This window comes from Bubalus bubalis, chromosome 1 (assembly GCF_019923935.1).
Source record: "Bubalus bubalis isolate 160015118507 breed Murrah chromosome 1, NDDB_SH_1, whole genome shotgun sequence".
NCBI classification, from domain to species: Eukaryota; Metazoa; Chordata; class Mammalia; order Artiodactyla; family Bovidae; genus Bubalus; species Bubalus bubalis.
The window spans coordinates 143,808,697-143,828,406 of NC_059157.1; the positions used below are offsets into that span (position 1 = coordinate 143,808,697).

Below are 19,710 nucleotides of genomic sequence, written 5' to 3' on the forward strand. Positions count from 1 at the left end.
AGACACTGAAGAGACCAGCAAACAGAAGAAGCTATAACAGAGGGAACCGCCTTGGAAGCTACAGGCAATAGATTAAAACCCTGTGGTTACTACCGACTACATAGGAAGGGGCCTATAGATCTTGAGAAATGTAAGTCGGACCAAGGAACTAGCTGAAAATGAACTGACCCCACAATACTCACAACAAAACCAGAGAAAGCCCTAGATATATTTTTACTATTTTTACAATCATTCTTTCTTTTTTAATTTTTAAAAAATTTTAAGTCCTCTATTATTCCTTTAACTTTCACTTTTATAACCTACTATTACTTTGCCAAAAAAAAAAAGACCCCTTGTTTTTTTTTAAAGCAAACTTCATATATATATATTTTTATAATTTTTGTGACCTTGTTTTTTTTTTTTTTCTTCTTTTCTTTAACATTGTATTTTTGAAATTCCAATCTCTACTCTAGATTTCTAATTTTAGCTTTTTGGTATTTGTTATCAATTTTGTACCTTTTTTTTTTTTTATAATTTTTGTGACTTTTTTTTCTCTCTCTCTCTTTCTTTCTCTTCTTCTTTTATATAACATTGTATATCTGAAATTCCAAACTCTAGGTTTTTAATTTATGCTTTTTGGTATTTGTTATCAATTTTGTACCTATATTTTCTTTATAATTTTTGCGACTTTGTTTGTTTTTGTTTGCTTTTTTCTCTCTTTATTTTTCTTCTTTTTTTTTAACATTGTATTTTTGAAATTCCAAACTCTACTCTAGATGTTTAACTTTTGCTTTTTGGTATTTGTTATCAATAGTGTACCTATATTTTCTTTATAATCTTTGTAACTTTGTTTTTTTTTTTTCTCTTTCTTTTCCTTCTTCTTTTCCTTAACAATGTATTTTTGAAATTCCAAACTCTACTCTAGATTTTTAATTTTTGCTTTTATGTATTTGTTACCAATTTTGTACCTTTAAGAACCCAATCTTCAGGACCCATTTTTCACTAGAGAGCGAGATTACTGGCTTGACTGCTCTTTCTCCCTTTGGACTCTCCTTTTTCTCCACCGGGTCGCCTGTGTCTCCTGCCTAACCCCTCTCTACTCTACCCAACTCTGTGAATTTCTGTGTGTTCCAGACGGTGGAGAACACTTAGGGAACTGATTACTGGCTGGATCTGTCTCCCTCCTTTTTATTTCCCCCTTTTATCCTCCTGGCCACCTCTGTCTCCTTCCTACTTCTTCTCTTCTCTGTATAACTCCGCGAACATCTCTGAGATGTCCAGTTGTGGAGTGCACATAAGGAAGTGATTACTGGCTAGCCCTCTCTCTCCTCTATTGATTCCACCTCATCTCATTCGGGTCACCTCTAACTCCCTCCTCCCTCTTCTCTTCTCCATGTAACGCTGTGAACCTCTCTGGGTGACCTCACGGTGGAGAAACTTTTCATCTTTAACATAGATGTTTTATCAATGGTGCTGTATAGAAGGAGAAGTTTTGAAACTACTGTTAAAATAAGACCGATAACTGGAAGCAGGTGGCTTAAGTCCAAACCCTGACTCCAGGGATCATTAATTGACAGGAGCTCATCAAACGCCTCCATACATACACTGAAACCAAGCACCACACAAGAGCCAACAAGTTCCAGGGCAAGACATACCAAGCAAATTCTCCAGCAACACAGGAACACAGCCCTGAGCTCCAAGATACAGGCTGCCCAAAGCCACCCCAAAACCATAGACATCTCATAACTCATTACTGGATACTTCATTGCACTCCAGAGAGAAGAAATCCAGCTCCACCCACCAGAACGCCGACACAAGCTTCCCTAACCAAGAAACCTTGACAAGCCACCTGTACAAACCCACACACAGCGAGGAAATGCCACAATAAAGAGAACTCCACAAACTGCCAGAATACTGAAAGGACACCCCAAACTCAGCAATTTAAACAAGATGAAGAGACAGAGGAATACCCAGCAGATAAAGGAACAGGATAAATGCCCACCAAACCAAACAAAAGAGGAAGAGATAGGGAATACCTGATAAAGAATTCCGAATAATGATAGTGAAATTGATCCAAAATCTTGAAATCAAAATGGAATCACAGATAAATAGCCTGGAGACAAGGATTGAGAAGATGCAAGAAAGGTTTAACAAGGACCTAGAAGAAATAAAAAAGGGTCAATATATAATGAATAATGAAATAAATGAAATAAAAAACACTCTGGAGGAAACAAATAGTAGAATAACAGAGGCAGAAGATAGGATTAGTGAATTAGAAGATAGAATGGTAGAAATAAATGAATCAGAGAGGAAAAAAGAAAAATGAATTAAAAGAAATGAGGACAATCTCAGAGACCTCCAGGACAATATTAAACGCTACAACATTCGAATCATAGGGGTCCCAGAAGAAGAAGACAAAAAGAAACACCATGAGAAAATACTAGAGGAGATAATAGTTGAAAACTTCCCTAAAATGGGGAAGGAAATAATCACTCAAGTCCAAGAAACCCAGAGAGTCCCAAACAGGATAAACCCAAGGCAAAACACCCCAAGACACATATTAATCAAATTAACAAAGATCAAACACAAAGAACAAATATTAAAAGCAGCAAGGGAAAAACAACAAATAACACACAAGGGAATTCCCATAAGGATAACAGCTGATCTTTCAATAGAAACTCTTCAAGCCAGGAGGGAATGGCAAGACATACTTAAAATGATGAAAGAAAAGAACCTACAGCCCAGATTATTGTACCCAGCAAGGATCTCATTCAAATATGAAGGAGAAATCAAAAGCTTTACAGACAAGCAAAAGCTGAGAGAATTCAGCACCACCAAACCAGCTCTCCAACAAATGCTAAAGGATATTCTCTAGACAGGAAACACAAAAACGGTGCATAAATTCGAACCCAAAACAATAAAGTAAATGGCAACAGGATCACACTTATCAATAATTACCTTAAATGTAAATGGGTTGAATGCCCCAACCAAAAGACAAAGACTGGCTGAATGGATACAAAAACAAGACCCCTACATATGCTGTCTACAAGAGACCCACCTCAAAACAGGGGACACATACAGACTGAAAGTGAAGGGCTGGAAAAAGATTTTCCATGCAAATAGGGACCAAAAGAAAGCAGGAGTAGCAATACTCATATCAGATAAAATAGACTTTAAAACAAAGGCTGTGAAAAGAGACAAAGATGGTCACTACATAATGATCAAAGGATCAATCCAAGAAGAAGATATAACAATTATAAATATATATGCACCCAACATGGGAGCACCACAATATGTAAGACAAATGGTAACAAGTATGAAAGGAGAAATTAACAATAACACAATAATAGTGGGAGACTTTACTACCCAACTCACACCTATGGATAGATCAACTAAACAGAAAATTAACAAGGAAACACAAACTTTAAACGATACAATAGACCAGTTAGACCTAATTGATATCTACAGGACATTTCATCCCCAAACCATGAATTTCACCTTTTTCTCAAGCGCACATGGAACCTTCTCCAGGATAGATCACATCCTGGGACATAAAGCTAGCCTTGGTAAATTCAAAAAAATTGAAATCATTCCAAGTATCTTTTCTGACCACAATGCAGTAAGATTAGATCTCAATTACAGGATAAAAACTGCTAAAAATTCCAACATATGGAGGGTGAACAACACGGTGCTGAATAACCAACAAATCACAGAAGAAATCAAAAAAGAAATCAAAATTTGCATAGAAATGAATGAAAATGAAAACACAACAACCCAAAACCTGTGGGACACTGTAAAAGCAGTCCTAAGGGGAAAGTTCATAGCAATACAGGCACACCTCAAGAAACAAGAAAAAAGTCAAATAAATAACCTAACTCTGCACCTAAAGCAACTAGAAAAGGAAGAAATGAAGAACCCCAGGGTTAGTAGAAGGAAAGAAATCTTAAAAATTAGAGCAGAAATAAATGCAAAAGAAACAAAAGAGACCATAGCAAAAATCAACAAAACCAAAAGCTGGTTCTTTGAAAGGATAAATAAAATTGACAAGCCATTAGCCAGACTCATCAAGAAACAAAGGGAGAAAAATCAAATCAATAAAATTAGAAATGAAAATGGAGAGATCACAACAGACAACACAGAAATACAAAGGATCATAAGAGAGTACTATCAACAATTATATGCCAATAAAATGGACAACGTGGAAGAAATGGACAAATTCTTAGAAAAGTACAACTTTCCAAAACTGGACCAGGAAGAAATAGAAAATCTTAACAGACCCATCACAAGCACAGAAATTGAAACTGTAATCAAAAATCTTCCAGCAAACAAAAGCCCAGGTCCAGACGGCTTCACAGCTGAATTCTACCAAAAATTTAGAGAAGAGCTAACACCTATCCTACTCAAACTCTTCCAGAAAATTGCAGAGGAAGGTAAACTTCCAAACTCATTCTATGAGGCCACCATCACCCTAATACCAAAACCTGACAAAGATCCCACAAAAAAAGAAAACTACAGGCCAATATCACTGATGAACATAGATGCAAAAATCCTTAACAAAATTCTAGCAATCAGAATCCAACAACACATTAAAAAGATCATACACCATGACCAAGTGGGCTTTATCCCAGGGATGCAAGGATTCTTCAATATCTGCAAATCAATCAATGTAATACACCACATTAACAAATTGAAAAATAAAAACCATATGATTATCTCAATAGATGCAGAGAAAGCCTTTGACAAAATTCAACATCCATTTATGATCAAAACTCTCCAGAAAGCAGGAATAGAAGGAACATACCTCAACATAATAAAAGCTATATATGACAAACCTACAGCAAACATTATCCTCAATGGTGAAAAATTGAAAGCATTTCCTCTAAAGTCAGGAACAAGACAAGAGTGCCCACTTTCACCATTACTATTCAACATAGTTTTGGAAGTTTTGGCCACAGCAATCAGAGCAGAAAAAGAAATAAAAGAAATCCAAATTGGAAAAGAAGAAGTAAAACTCTCACTCTTTGCAGATGACATGATCCTCTACATAGAAAACCCTAAAGACTCCACCAGAAAATTACTAGGACTAATCAATGATTATAGTAAAGTTGCAGGATATAAAATCAACACACAGAAATCCCTTGCATTCCTATACACTAATAATGAGAAAACAGAAACAGAAATTAAGGAAACAATTCCATTCGCCATTGCAACGGAAAGAATAAAATACTTAGGAATATATCTACCTAAAGAAACTAAAGACCTATATATAGAAAAGTATAAAACACTGGTGAAAGAAATCAAAGAGGACACTAATAGATGGAGAAATAAACCATGTTCATGGATTGGAAGAATCAATATAGTGAAAATGAGTATACTACCCAAAGCAATCTATAGATTCAATGCAATCCCTATCAAGCTACCAATGGTATTCTTCACAGAGCTAGAACAAATAATTTCACAATTTGTATGGAAATACAAAAAACCTTGAATAGCCAAAGCGATCTTGAGAAAGAAGAATGGAACTGGAGGAATTAACCTACCTGACTTCAGGCTCTACTACAAAGCCACAGTTATCAAGACAGTATGGTACTGGCACAAAGACAGAAATATAGATCAATGGAACAAAATAGAAAGCCCAGAGATAAATCCACACACATATGGACATCTGATCTTTGACAAAGGAGGCAAGAATATACAATGGATTAAAGACAATCTCTTTAACAAGTGGTGCTGGGAAAACTGGTCAACCACTTGTAAAAGAATGAAACTAGAACACTTTCTAACACCATACACAAAAATAAACTCAAAATGGATTAAAGATCTAAATGTAAGACCAGAAACTATAAAACTCCTAGAGGAGAACATAGGCAAAACACTCTCTGACATACATCACAGCAGGATCCTCTATGACCCACCTCCCAGAATATTGGAAATAAAAGCAAAAATAAACAAATGGGACCTAATTAACCTTAAAAGCTTCTGCACATCAAAGGAAACTATTAGCAAGGTGAAAAGACAGCCTTCAGAATGGGAGAAAATAATAGCAAATGAAGCAACTGACAAACAACTAATCTCAAAAATATACAAGCAAGTCCTGCAGCTCAATTCCAGAAAAATAAACGACCCAATCAAAAAATGGGCCAAAGAACTAAATAGACATTTCTCCAGAGAAGACATACAGATGGCTAACAAACACATGAAAAGATGCTCAACATCACTCATTATCAGAGAAATGCAAATCAAAACCACTATGAGGTACCATTTCACACCAGTCAGAATGACTGCGATCCAAAAGTCTACAAGCAATAAATGCTGGAGAGGGTGTGGAGAAAAGGGAACCCTCTTCCACTGTTGGTGGGAATGCAAACTAGTACAGCCACTATGGAGAACAGTGTGGAGATTCCTTAAAAAACTGGAAATAGGACTGCCTTATGATCCAGCAATCCCACTGCTGGGCATACACACTGAGGAAACCAGAATTGAAAGAGACACGTGTACCGCAATGTTCATCGCAGCACTGTTTATAATAGCCAGGACATGGAAGCCACCTAGATGTCCATCAGCAGATGAATGGATAAGAAAGCTGTGGTACATATACACAATGGAGTATTAGCCATTAAAAAGAATACATTTGAATCAGTTCTAATGAGGTGGATGAAACTGGAGCCTATTATACAGAGTGAAGTAAGCCAGACAGAAAAACACCAATACAGTATACTAATGCATATATATGGAATTTAGAAAGATGGTAACAATACCCCTGTATATGAGACAGCAAAAGAGACACTGATGTGTAGAACAGTCTTTTGGACTCTGTGGGCGAGGGAGAGGGTGGGATGATTTGGGAGAATGGCATTGAAATATGTATAATATCATATATGGAACGAGTCGCCAGTCCAGGTTTGATGCACGATACTGGATGCTTGGGGCTGGTGCACTGGGACAACCCAGAGGGGTGGTATGGGGAGAGAGGAGGGAGGAGGGTTCAAGATGGGGAACACATGTATACCTGTGGTGGATTCATTTTGATATTTGGCAAAACCAATACAATATTGTAAAGTTTAAAAATAAAATAAAGTTTTAAAAAATTAAAAAAAAAAAAATAAAATAAAAATAGACCTGTCTAATTAAAAAAAAAAGAAAAATGTTGATAATGGTAAATTCTAAATAATGATATTGATTTTTTAGTCTTTTCTATTTTTTTCTTATAAATACGTATTCTAAATGTGATACACATATATATTGCTTTTCTGCTCAGAAATATTATGACAACATATTTGTAATAAGTATAACAGATGATTATACTTGCTCTATAAAGCACTATATATACATATATATATATATATATATATATATATATATAGGACAAAATTCACAAAAAATTAAAATGACAAAAAGTACCATTAAAAAAAACTGATAAAAGACACAAATTACACATATACTTTTAGAATCTGAACTAAATGAAGGAAGTAAAAAACACACATGGTTTACTTATCAAATTCAGTTCAGTTCAGTTCAGTTGCTCAGTCATGTCCAACTCTTTGCAACCTCATGAATCGTAGCACACCAGGCCTCCCTGTCCATCACCAACTCCCGGAGTTCACTCAGACTCACATCCATCGAGTCAGTGATGCCATCCAGCCATCTCATCCTATGTCGTCCCCTTCTCCTCCTGCCCCCAATCCCTCCCAGCATCAGAGTCTTTTCCAATGAGTCAACTCTTCGCATGAGGTGGCCAAAGTACTGGAGTTTCAGCTTTAGCATCATTCCTTCCAAAGAAATGCCAGGGCTGATCTCCTTCAGAATGGACTGGTTGGATCTCCTTGCAGTCCAAGGGACTCTCAAGAGTCTTCTCCAACACCACAGTTCAAAAGCATCAATTCTTCAGTGCTCAGCCTTCTTCACAGTCCAACTCTCACATCCATACATGACCACAGGAAAAACCATAGCCTTGACTAGACAAACCTTTGTTGGCAAAGTAATCTCTCTGCTTTTGAATATGCTATCTAGTTTGGTCATAACTTTCCTTCCAAGGAGTAAGCGTCTTTTAATTTCATGGCTGCAGTCACCATCTGCAGTGATTTTGGAGCCCAGAAAAATAAAGTCTGACACTGTTTCCACTGTTTCCACTGTTTCCCCATCTACTTCCCATGAAGTGATGGGACCAGATGCCATGATCTTCGTTTTCTGAATGTTGAGCTTTAAGCCAGCTTTTTCACTCTCCACTTTCACTTTCATCAAAAGGCTTTTTAGTTCCTCTTCACTTTCTGCCATAAGGGTGGTGTCATCTGCATATCTGAGGTTATTGATATTTCTCCTGGCAATCTTGATTCCAGCCTATGTTTCTTCCAGTCCAGCATTTCTCATGATGTACTCTGCATAGAAGTTAAATAAGCAGGGTGACAATATACAGCCTTGACGAACTCCTTTTCCTATTTGGAACCAGTCTGTTGTTCCATGTCCAGTTCTAACTGTTTCTTCCTGACCTGCATACAAATTTCTCAAGAGGCAGATCAGGTGGTCTGCTATTCCCATCTCTTTCAGAATTTTCCACAGTTGATTGTGATCCACACAGTCAAAGGCTTTGGCATAGTCAATAAAGCAGAAATAGATGTTTTTCTGGAACTCTCTTGTTTTTTCCATGATCCAGCGGATGTTGGCAATTTGATCTCTGGTTCCTCTGCCTTTTCTAAAACCAGCTTGAACATCATGAAGTTCATGGTTCATGTACTGCTGAAGCCTGGCTTGGAGAATTTTGAGCATGACTTTACTAGCATTTGAGATAGTGAACACTAAAAAGGAAAATAAAATGTGATGCCAGTAAGAATAAGACAGGAACTATCATAGTGGTAATGGATCAAGAAATCATATTAAAATTTTGAAAACATTATGGCAAGAGATTTCAAGAATTTTTAAAAATATGCTTTCTTTTAACTTCTTTTACTTTAACCCTCCTGCTTGAAATCTTGCCTAGAAAACAGTAATAATTAAAAATATCCAGATAATATATGCAAATATACACTGTCAGTATTACTTAGCAAAGTAAAACATTCCATGATATGTATATTTATGTAAATATCAAAAGGTATTTGCCTTAAAGTCAGTTACAAATAGTTTTAGCTTATTATACATTAAGGTTGCATGCGTGTATGTGTGTATACGTGTGTACTATGAGTGCTCTTATAGGAGTAGACAGCAAAAGGTGACATGGTCTCAGTAAAGAAGAGAAAAAACTGAAATGAAAGAAGTCCAAATAACAAGAACTGTTTCCGAGTGAGAGGCTTGTGATTCCCTTTATTCTCTCCCTATTTATATTTTTTCACTTCCAAAAATTTTTTACCCAAGGTATGTAATCCTTAGGAAATCATAAAATAAAAATAAAGCAATAAAATAAATCTGAGGTTCCCACAAAATATTTCATTAAATGTATATTATTCAACTAAAGATGGTATTATATGGTATTGAGCTTAACAGAATATTATTCAAAATATCTGAATTTAAATCCTTGCTCTAACTGTTTCTAGCAGTGTGACTTAAGTCTTGTCTATTTACTGATTGCTTGATAATAGGAGATTTATTTAATTCCTCCAAGCTTCAGTTTTCACATCTTTAAAATGATTATAATGTGTATTTCACAGCTTTGTTGGGGGGATTAAATAAAAGGGATGCATCAAGCCATGTGCCTGACACCCTTTAGGGGTTCCATCAATGTTTGTTGAAGGTAAAACAGTTGGGTGGTTCCATCATTGAAAATCACATTTTTTCAAGTGTAGAAACAACCTCACTTCACAGTTCTGGGTCACAATCTCCTACCCAGAAAAAAAGAATATCCTAAAAATAATCTAAGCCTCTGGATACTAACCAATTTAACAGAGCAATGACAGTATGACTATTAGGTCTGACTTCAAATCATTTTTCTGCTTTTTAGTTACTCTTATTCTTTATTTTCTTTTAACCTTTCTGTTTGTTTGCTTGCTTGATTTATGGAGTTATCCAACTTAAATTATAGTCCCAAGATTTGTGCAATTCTTTATGTTTTAATTAATGGTGAGCTTTCATCATTCCACATTTAAAGCAGTATCACTCTATGCATTAAATTCATAAGAGAAAAATTTTTCCTAAAAAGGAGAAGTAAGGAAATAAAAAAGGATGGATATCTGTATTCATTTTGGACATTTTAGACATGGTAGTTCCAAAGGACTGCAAAGCAGAAATTAATCCCACTGCCTGTGGAGTTCTGAGGATGTGCAGGGCAGCAGATCTCATTTAGAATCCTCCTTTGCCATCTATTAAGAAGTGAGCATGGCAGAGTTGGCCATGGGGAGGCTTTTTGATTCTCAATTCCTCTGAACATTGTCAGTGTTTAATCAATAGCTAGTCCAGGCATCATTAAACATGTGCTCTCAGTTCAAGGTCCTCTGATCGGGATGGTTGAGGGAATTGCTCAGTTTTGCTGTAAAGTGCAAAAAAGGGGGTCTACATTCAGGTTAGCCTACTTGAAAGAGACACAGTTTTAAACAGTATTGCATTAAATGAGACCTGTTTTAATGGGTCACGTGGAAGATCAATTATTCTTGTTCTCCTAATTCTTGCTTCCAAGGTAGGATGTATCCTACTGAATTTGAGATTCAGCACTTATTAATTTATGCTTTCTACAAGGAGAGGGGTTAGCAAATATGTCAGTCATTGAAATGAAGGAAGCCTATTCTTCCACATCTTATATTTTCTATTTCGATGATTCCATACAAATTTAAATTCCTTGTACTGTGAGTTTAATCAACTGTTTGAAAAAGCAAGACAGTCTATTTTGACATTCAGAGTGCGGCTTCAAGGACTAATACACAATTTTTTCTTTCTGGTTTTAATTCATTGTTCTGATACTTTTGTGATATGGCACTTAGTAAAACCATCACTACCCTCATGGAAATACCAAGAGATGAAATAGTGTAGTTCTTATACCACGGGGTCTCTCATAAAAGTTATAATGAGAAATACATAATATTGTTAAATTATTTTCTTTTGGAAATAAGGCCAGGTTGAAACTAAACTGTTTTCAAACTTAAGAAATTTTAAAAATGTGAGTTGTAGGAATCAGAGCATTCCCTCTAGACAAAGAGGACTAATTAGTCAGTTTGATAAAGTAATAAAATTTGCATTCTTTTCCCTTGAATTCAGGAGAAAATTGAAATTGTAAATATTTTTCCAACATATGACAGAGAAAAATATTAGTGGCAGAAAAATCAATCCAACCATTCTACTGCAATTCCTACAAGTTTGAGCCATATATTATATTCACTTCTCAAATAAATGAATGTGAGCGCTGAGATTATGGCAAAGTAACAGGCAAAGTTACTTTGCCTGTTATAACAAATATCAGTCACTGTTATTGCTATTGGTTCATAATCTGTGAATTTCATTCAGTAGGGATCAACATAATAAAGGCTTCTAGTAATGGCACCCCACTCCAGTCCTCTTGCCTGGAAAATCCCATGGACGGAGGGCCTGGTGGGCTGCAGTCCATGGGGTCGCGTAGAGTCGGACACGACTGAGCGACTTCACTTTCACGTTTCACTTTCCTGCATTGGAGAAGGAAACGGCAACCCACTCCAGTGTTCTTGCCTGGAGAATCCCAGGGACGGGGGAGCCTGGTGGGCTGCCGTCTATGGGATCGCACAGAGTCGGACACGACTGAAGTGACTTAGCAGCAGCAGCAGTAGTACATGTGAAACCATACAATACAAAACCTTCAAATCAAAATTTAAACAATGTCAGACAATAACAAACCTTGGAAACCCTTTCTTTTTACTTTGTTACAAGTCATTAGGTTTGTTATTAAATAATACGGCAAAACTTTATAATTTGATGCAAATCTTATGTTCTTAGAATGAATATACAAATGGTTAAACTGATTTTGATGAAACTAATTTTAAAACTCTGAAAAATCAAACTACAAATTTGTATATGGCTTATATGACTTTTTTTGGTAAAATAAAATTCATATAGCTAATATCCTGTGTTAACCTATATTATTAGGGAAAATAATCTGAAAAAGAATAGATATATGTATATGTATAACTAAATCCCTTTGCTGTACACCTGAAATTAACACAACATTGTAAATCAACTATGTGTGTGTGTGTGTTAGTAGCTCAGTCATGTCTGACTCTCATAACTCCATGGACTATAGCCCACCAGGGTCCTCTGTCCATGGGATTTCCCAGGCAAGAATACTGGAGTGGGTTGCCATTTCCTCCTCCAGGGGATCTTCTGACCCAGGGATTGAACCCAGGTCTCCTGCATTGTAGGCAGATTCTTTACTGTATGAGACACCAAGGAAACCCCCAAAATAAAGACTTCAATATAAAATAAAAGTGGAAAAATAAAAACTTTAAAAAGTCTGTAAAAAAGAGAGTCATCAGAATAATTTTTTTGTCTTGATAGATTTCTTTAAAAAATTCATATGGCTGAATATACATAGGTAAAAATCCTGTAGCTTTCGAGTTTCTTAACTGTGACAGTCCAAAGTGCCAGGATCGCTCACCAGCCATAAGGCAATAAGCTTGACTTGTTCTCCTTGATTTATAACCCATTTTCCACATAGCACTCCATTATGAACCCTTTAAATTTTAATTGGTGTCTTTTCTTTCCTTAAAATGCTTTAACAATAAGTCCAATCATCCAAACACCTTCCTTTGAACAGATGTTTGTTTTCAGAACTGGATACAATTGATCAGCTCTGTCTAAAAGGCATATCCCATATCTACCCCTTACAAGCTGAGTGTCCTTCCTCAAGTTGCTTAAATGTTCCAAACCTCATTCTTTACGTTGCTAAAAGAGTAATAACAGGAGTATCCACCCCACAGTGTTTTACGAAGCGTAAATGAAACAGTGAATATAAACATAACACTGTGCCCCAATAGATAACATACACTCTATGAATATTAGTCACTGTTATCATGTAAAAACAGGCCCCACATTCACACAGCTTGTTAGGTGCAAAGCTGGGATTCTAACTTAGAGCTGTTTGGTGCCAAGGCTTATGATCTTCCCACTATGCACTCTGTATATCAGATGTCTTAAGGGAGATTTGGATGAATGTTGGCTCCCATTCAGTTCAGTCAAAATCCTTTAACATGGGCCTGTAGAGCAGCATCTCTACATTTTCAATTGAAGTGAGACCCATAAGATTTGGACACCAGACACTAGGGAGGGAAGGTTGACATTCTGTTGTGAACGCTTAAGAGTTTGACTTGTATTCTTGCCCAGACAAAAGGCCAGCCCACCACAGCCCAGACCAACCAGTGTGGGAGTCTACAGAAGGAGCCAATTTTTATTTTCAAGAGGGAACACAGAGAATCTTCTTAAATTCCCAAACTTGGGATGAAATAGGACTAAATTACCATATCACATAGCCCAGAAGAGAGAAGCTTAGCAAAGGTTACATGGCAGATGTACTCAACTTCTTTTCCCCTTCAAAAAGTATAAAGCACACTGCAGCCTACTTCCTCATGGTGCTTATTGATTTCAGAGCAGTCCTCTATAGGGCTGTAAACCAAAGCCTGTGATTCCAAGGCTGTATTAACCTCTGTGAACCTGGGTTTCATTATCTTTAAAATGAGAGTAATAATATCTACCTCTTAAGGTTGTTGTGAGGTTTAAAGATAAAATTTTAAAAATCATGGTCATTAGTATTACTAATGGATACAGCCAAAATTACTCCCAAATTGTAATTATTTAGATTCTATAATTTGATATTTCAATGAATTAATATGTCTGAAGAAAGACTAGGCTTGCTCAGCCTGTGGATGAATGTCAACCCAGAGGACCAAGTTTGAGGAGACTTGCCTTTCCCTGGGGATGCTCCACATCCCAGTAGCCTTAATCCACCCAACCAGCAAGCCCGCAGGGGCAGGAGTCATGGGATCTTGATTGTTAGTTAGGTCAATGGTTATATTCTTGTCTTATGACTACTAAAGAGATGATCCCTGAAAAGTTTTCTATGTCAGAGTTCGATTCTTTCCTGCATATCTCCTTCTTTGGCTCCAACTTGAACCCTATTCTGTGCCTATGCTTATAGACAACACTTCCACTTGCCTTCAGAACCCAAATTCTCAGAATATGTATGTATCTCCTGAAGATTCCGTACACAGCCTGACTTCCAAATAGTGTCCCAGCCCTTTCCCTCAGGTTTTGTGTTTATTCCTTGTCCTGTGAAAAGGAAATGACTGGAAATGACACCCTGGATTCTTAGCAGAGCTATGCCCTTGACTCCCATGTATAATCATACATATATTCTGTCTTTATGAACTGGCTGCTCTGTATCAAGGTCTAGTTCTACAAAGCCCTAGGTACTCTGCCCACTCTGGTGTGAAGGCCAGTTTGATGTCCTCATGTGCTCTAACATTGACAGCAAGACCTGGGATTTCAGAGAACCAATAGGCAGACCATCCCACTGAATGGCAGGTTCATATCTTTGCTAAATCTGGGATTTAAAATTCTGTCCATGATGCTTTTACAAGAAGCTTGGTGATAAATCTAGGCTTGGATTTAGTTAGGTTTATTCCATTTATATTCCATTTACTTCCACAGATAATTTGTGGCTGTGTATGGTCTAAACATACTTATAATAGAACCACCAAAGCTATAGTTTAAAAGGAAGGGGAAAGGTACAAAAAATAACCACTGCAGCAAACTAAGAACCATGTTATGAAATGGAGTAGAGAAAGCTACATTAGGAATATAGGCTAAAAAGTCTCTGCAATTAACCCTTCAAGTTAATGCTGAGTTTTCTAGGAGCCAAAATCATGCACTGTATAATTCTTCTTATCTAATAAAGAAAAACGGGTCATAAGAGGCAAAATGCTCATACTTCTAAACAAAGTATAATTTATTACAAGGATCTTCATATTTTAAACACTGAATAAAAAGAGTCATTTAATAAAAGTAAACACTTTCAGTCACATGCTAGTGGGAGAGATGGACAATAAGCCTTTCTAATCCACTGTGAGAGGCTCTATTAGAGAGTTGTCCTTGACTCTATGAGGTGTATGATTTAATATTTCACAAATGCTGTTTTGAAGCCATGGCTCAAAACCCTCTTCCCCTTCACAGACTAAGCCCCCACCCCAACTACTTCCCTTATCAGACATTCCAGAGTTAAGATATACACAAAGTCAACTGCTGGAGGTCTCTAGACTCACAGTCTTCCTGGGGGTTAGTGGAGTTATTCAAAATACCTAAACCCCAGGAAGACTGTGAGTTTAGCCTGACCACCTGCACCATTTGCCACATATAGGGCTTCCCTGGTGGCTCAGATGGTAAAGAATTTGCTGGCAATGCAGGACATGATGATGGAGCGAAGTTGCTCAGTCGTGTATGACTCTTTGCAATCCCACTGACTGTAGCCTATCAGGCACCTCCGTCCATGGAATTTTCCAGGCAACAGTACTGGAGTGAGTTGCCATTTCCTGCTCCAGGGGATAATCCTAACCCAGGGATCGAACCCAGGACTCCCGCACTGCAGGCAGACGCTTTACCATCTGAGCCACCAGGGAGTTTTTATTTGGAGTGGTAAAAAACAAAGGTTCTTCTTTTCATCTATCTGAGTGTCTTTATATTGTGTCCCACCATTGAAAGCATCTATAAATCTTATAAGACAGGTGACAAATGTGGATTCTAAGTATGAGAAGAGATCTGGAAAGTCTCCTCAGAGAAGGTGATTCTAATCTTTGCCTTGAAAGACAGAAGTCAGGTGAGGGGAGTTAGAGACAAAATAAATGAGAAAGGGGGAAGTGTGGACTTGCACTCAAACCCGGCAACAAGTACGGGCAGAAACAGGGAGTGTCTGACAGATGGAACACTAAGACCAAGGTGTAGGAATGTGGAAACTTCTGGCACACTTTACATACTACAAATTTTCAGTGTGTCTGAGCCTGGAGTATGAAATGCAGAGTCACAATACGGCAAGTAAGACAGAAGTAACAAAGAGTCAGACCCTGAAGCACGTTGTAAACCATAGTAAAAATTTTGGGTTAATTCTAAAAGCTATAGAGAAACAAAGGTTTTAAGGATGGTAAAATAAGTTTTAAGTTATAGTTTCAAAAGATATCTCTGGCATTAGTTTAGATAATTGATTGAAGGGTTCAGTTATGAAGAATGATATCAGGAAAGAAGCAATTACAGTAAACCTTTCTGTAAGAAACAATGAGGACATGAATGAAAGTGGTCACAGTGAAGCCAGCTCTTTGGGGGATGTTGAGGAGAAACTGCTCATTGGTTTTACTGGAGAGCTTGATGGGAGGAGGAAGAGAGAGGAGGAGTCATGAGTAACTTCAGATACACTAGACTGCCCTGGTAAAATGGTGACCTGAGCTGTCCTTACTACTCAGAGAAGAAGAAATTTGGGAGGTGGAGGGTAGGAAAGAAGATATATTTAATTTTAGGTCCACTAAGTTTCCAATGCTGGAGACTCCCTCAATGAGAGCCTCAGATCCTCAATAAGGGCTTCAGGCAGTAGCTGGATCTCTGAGTTCAGAGAACAAGGAGAGTGATCTGATTTAGTAATATTGATGTGGACCTCATCCATATAGAGCTAATTAGAGTGGGTAAAGTTTTGCCAGTGGATATGATCACAGAGGAGGGAGTAAAGAAATGGCCAAAACCAGAACTCTGAAAATCTAGAAAAATTTTGGAGTTCGACAGAGGGGAAAGACTGTATGAGAAAGATTAAGGAGTCATCACAGAGACCGAAGAGAACCAAGAGAAAGCTGTTTCCTACAATACAAGGAGGAGAGAAAGTCAGGAAGAAAGGAAGGAGCAGTCACTACTTTCAGGATGTTCAAGAATACTTAAAAAGTATTCCTTGAAATTATCAGCAGACAATGTATAAACAAGCCTGGCAAAAGTAGTTTTAGGGAGGAGATTTGTTTTAAGATAAAGAACCTTACTCCTAATATGCCCTCTTTCTCTTCTATCATCAATATCTTTCTATCTTAAAACTCCCCTCTAAAGCTGGTTTTGCCAGGGTTACCCATACATTATCCATTGAGTGTTTCAAGGAACACTTTTCAGTTGTTTTACTTAAACCTTGAATGTAACAACCTCTCCTTCCTTCCTGACATTCTTTCCTCTGTGGATTACAAGACACAACTCTCCCATCTCCCTTACATTTCTGTGATGACTCCATAAGCTCTTTCATATAAAGAAGGCTGAGTGCCCAAGAACTGATGCTCTCGAAATGTGGTGCTGGAGAAGACTCTTTGACCCTTAGACAGTAAGATCAAACCAGTCAATCCTAAAGGAAATCAACCCTGAATATTCATTGGAAGGACTGATAGTGAAATTGAAGCTCCAATATTTTAGCCACCTGATGTGAAGAGCTGACTCATTGGAAAAGACACTGATGATGGGAAAGATTGAGGGTAAGAAGAGAAGGAGGCAACAGAGGATGAGATGACTGGATGGCATCATTGACTCAATAGACAAGTTTGAGCAAACTCCAAGAGACAGTGAAGGAGAGGGAAGCCTGGTATGCTGCTGTTCATGGGGTCACAAAGAGTTGGACACAACTTAGTGACTGAACAACAATAGTCTTTTTCTTCCATCCACCTCCAAAATTTTGAGCAAGGTTCTAAGATGGGGCAGGATGGGATTAGCTTGAAATAACATCAGAGTGCTTTCCTTCTCAGTGAAGAGCAAAGCAGACAGTATTGAGAGTTACTAATAATACCAAAAGTTCTAGATGGGAGTAAAAGCTGGGTGGGCTCTGAGCTGAAATTTTCTGTTTTCTCTGCAAAATGAAAGGAACACATACTTTAAGAGATTTTGAAATCACTGAATTTTCTACAAAATGCCTCTATGATTATTATTTTGTTGTTGTTGTTGGCAAAGTAATATCTCTGCTTTTTAATATGCTATCTAGGTTGGTCATAACTTTCCTTCCAAGGAGTAAACATCTTTTAATTTCATGGTTGCAATCACCATCTGCAGTGATTTTGGAGTCCCCCAAAAATAAAGTCTGACACTGTTTCCACTGTTTCCCCATCTATTTGCCATGAAGTGATGGGACCAGATGCCATGATCTTAGTTTTCTGAATGTTGAGCATTAAACCAACTTTTTCACTCTCCTCTTTCACTTTAATCAAGAGGCTTTTTAGTTCCTCTTCACTTTCTGCCATAAGGGTGGTGTCATCTGCATATCTGAGGTTATTGATATTTCTCCAGGCAATCTTGATTCCAGCCTGTGCTTCTTCCAGACCAGCGTTTCTCATGATGTACTCTGCATATAAGTTAAATAAGCAGGGTGACAATATACAGCCTTGACGAACTCCTTTTCCTATTTGGAACCAGTCTGTTGTTGTTGTTGTTGTTTTTTACTTTCTTTTTTTTTTTCTTTTAATTTTATTTTATTTTTAAACTTTACATAATTGTATTAGTTTTGTCAAATATCAAAATGAATCCACCACAGGTATACATGTGTTCCCCATCCTGAACCCTCCTCCCTCCTCCCTCCCCATACCATCCCTCTGGGTCGTCCCAGTGCACCAGCCCCAAGCATCCAGTATCGTGCATCGAAGCTGGACTGGCAACTCGTTTCATACATGATATTTTACATGTTTCAATGCCATTCTCCCAAATCTTCCCACCCTCTCCCTTTCCCACAGAGTCCATAAGACTGTTCTATACATCAGTGTCTCTTTTGCTGTCTCGTACACAGGGTTACTGTTACCATCTTTCTAAATTCCATATATATGCGTTAGTATACTGTATTGGTGTTTCTCTTTCTGGCTTACTTCACTCTGTGTAATAGGCTCCAGTTTCATCCACCTCATTAGAACTGATTCAAATGTATTCTTTTTAATGGCTGAGTAATACTCCATTGTGTATATGTACCACAGCTTTCTTATCCATTCATCTGCTGATGGACATCTAGGTGGCTTCCATGTCCTGGCTATTATAAACAGTGCTGCGATGAACATTGGGGTACATGTGTCTCTTTCCCTTCTGGTTTCCTCAGTGTGTATGCCCAGCAGTGGGATTGCTGGATCATAAGGCAGTCCTATTTCCAGTTTTTTAAGGAATCTCCACACTGTTCTCCATAGTGGCTGTACTAGTTTGCATTCCCACCAACAGTGTAAGAGGGTTCCCTTTTCTCCACACCCTCTCCAGCATTTATTACTTGTAGACTTTTGGATCACAGTCATTCTGACTGGTGTGAAATGGTACCTCATAGTGGTTTTGATTTGCATTTCTCTGATAATGAGTGATGTTGAGCATCTTTTCATGTGTTTGTTAGCCATCTGTATGTCTTCTCTGGAGAAATGTCTATTTAGTTCTTTGGCCCATTTTTTGATTGGGTCATTTATTTTTCTGGAGTTGAGCTGTAGGAGTTGCTTGTATATTCTCGAGATTAGTTGTTTGTCAGTTGCTTCATTTGCTATTATTTTCTCCCATTCTGAAGGCTGTCTTTTCACCTTGCTAATAGTTTCCTTTGATGTGCAGAAGCTTTTAAGGTTAATTAGGTCCCATTTGTTTATTTTTGCTTTTATTTCCAATATTCTGGGAGGTGGGTCATAGAGGATCCTGCTGTGATGTATGTCAGAGAGTGTTTTGCCTATGTTCTCCTCTAGGAGTTTTATAGTCTGGTCTTACATTTAGATCTTTAATCCATTTTGAGTTTATTTTTGTGTATGGTGTTAGAAAGTGTTCTAGTTTCATTCTTTTACAAGTGGT

General features: G+C 37.5%; 1 protein-coding gene across 1 annotated transcript in view; it reads right to left on the reverse strand.

Annotated features, from left to right (window-relative positions):
* The window catches only part of LOC102399298 (EGF-like and EMI domain-containing protein 1), a 705,282-nt gene that overhangs the window by 148,623 nt on the left and 536,949 nt on the right, over positions 1-19,710 (reverse strand). The gene's annotated exons all lie outside the window — the stretch shown is intronic.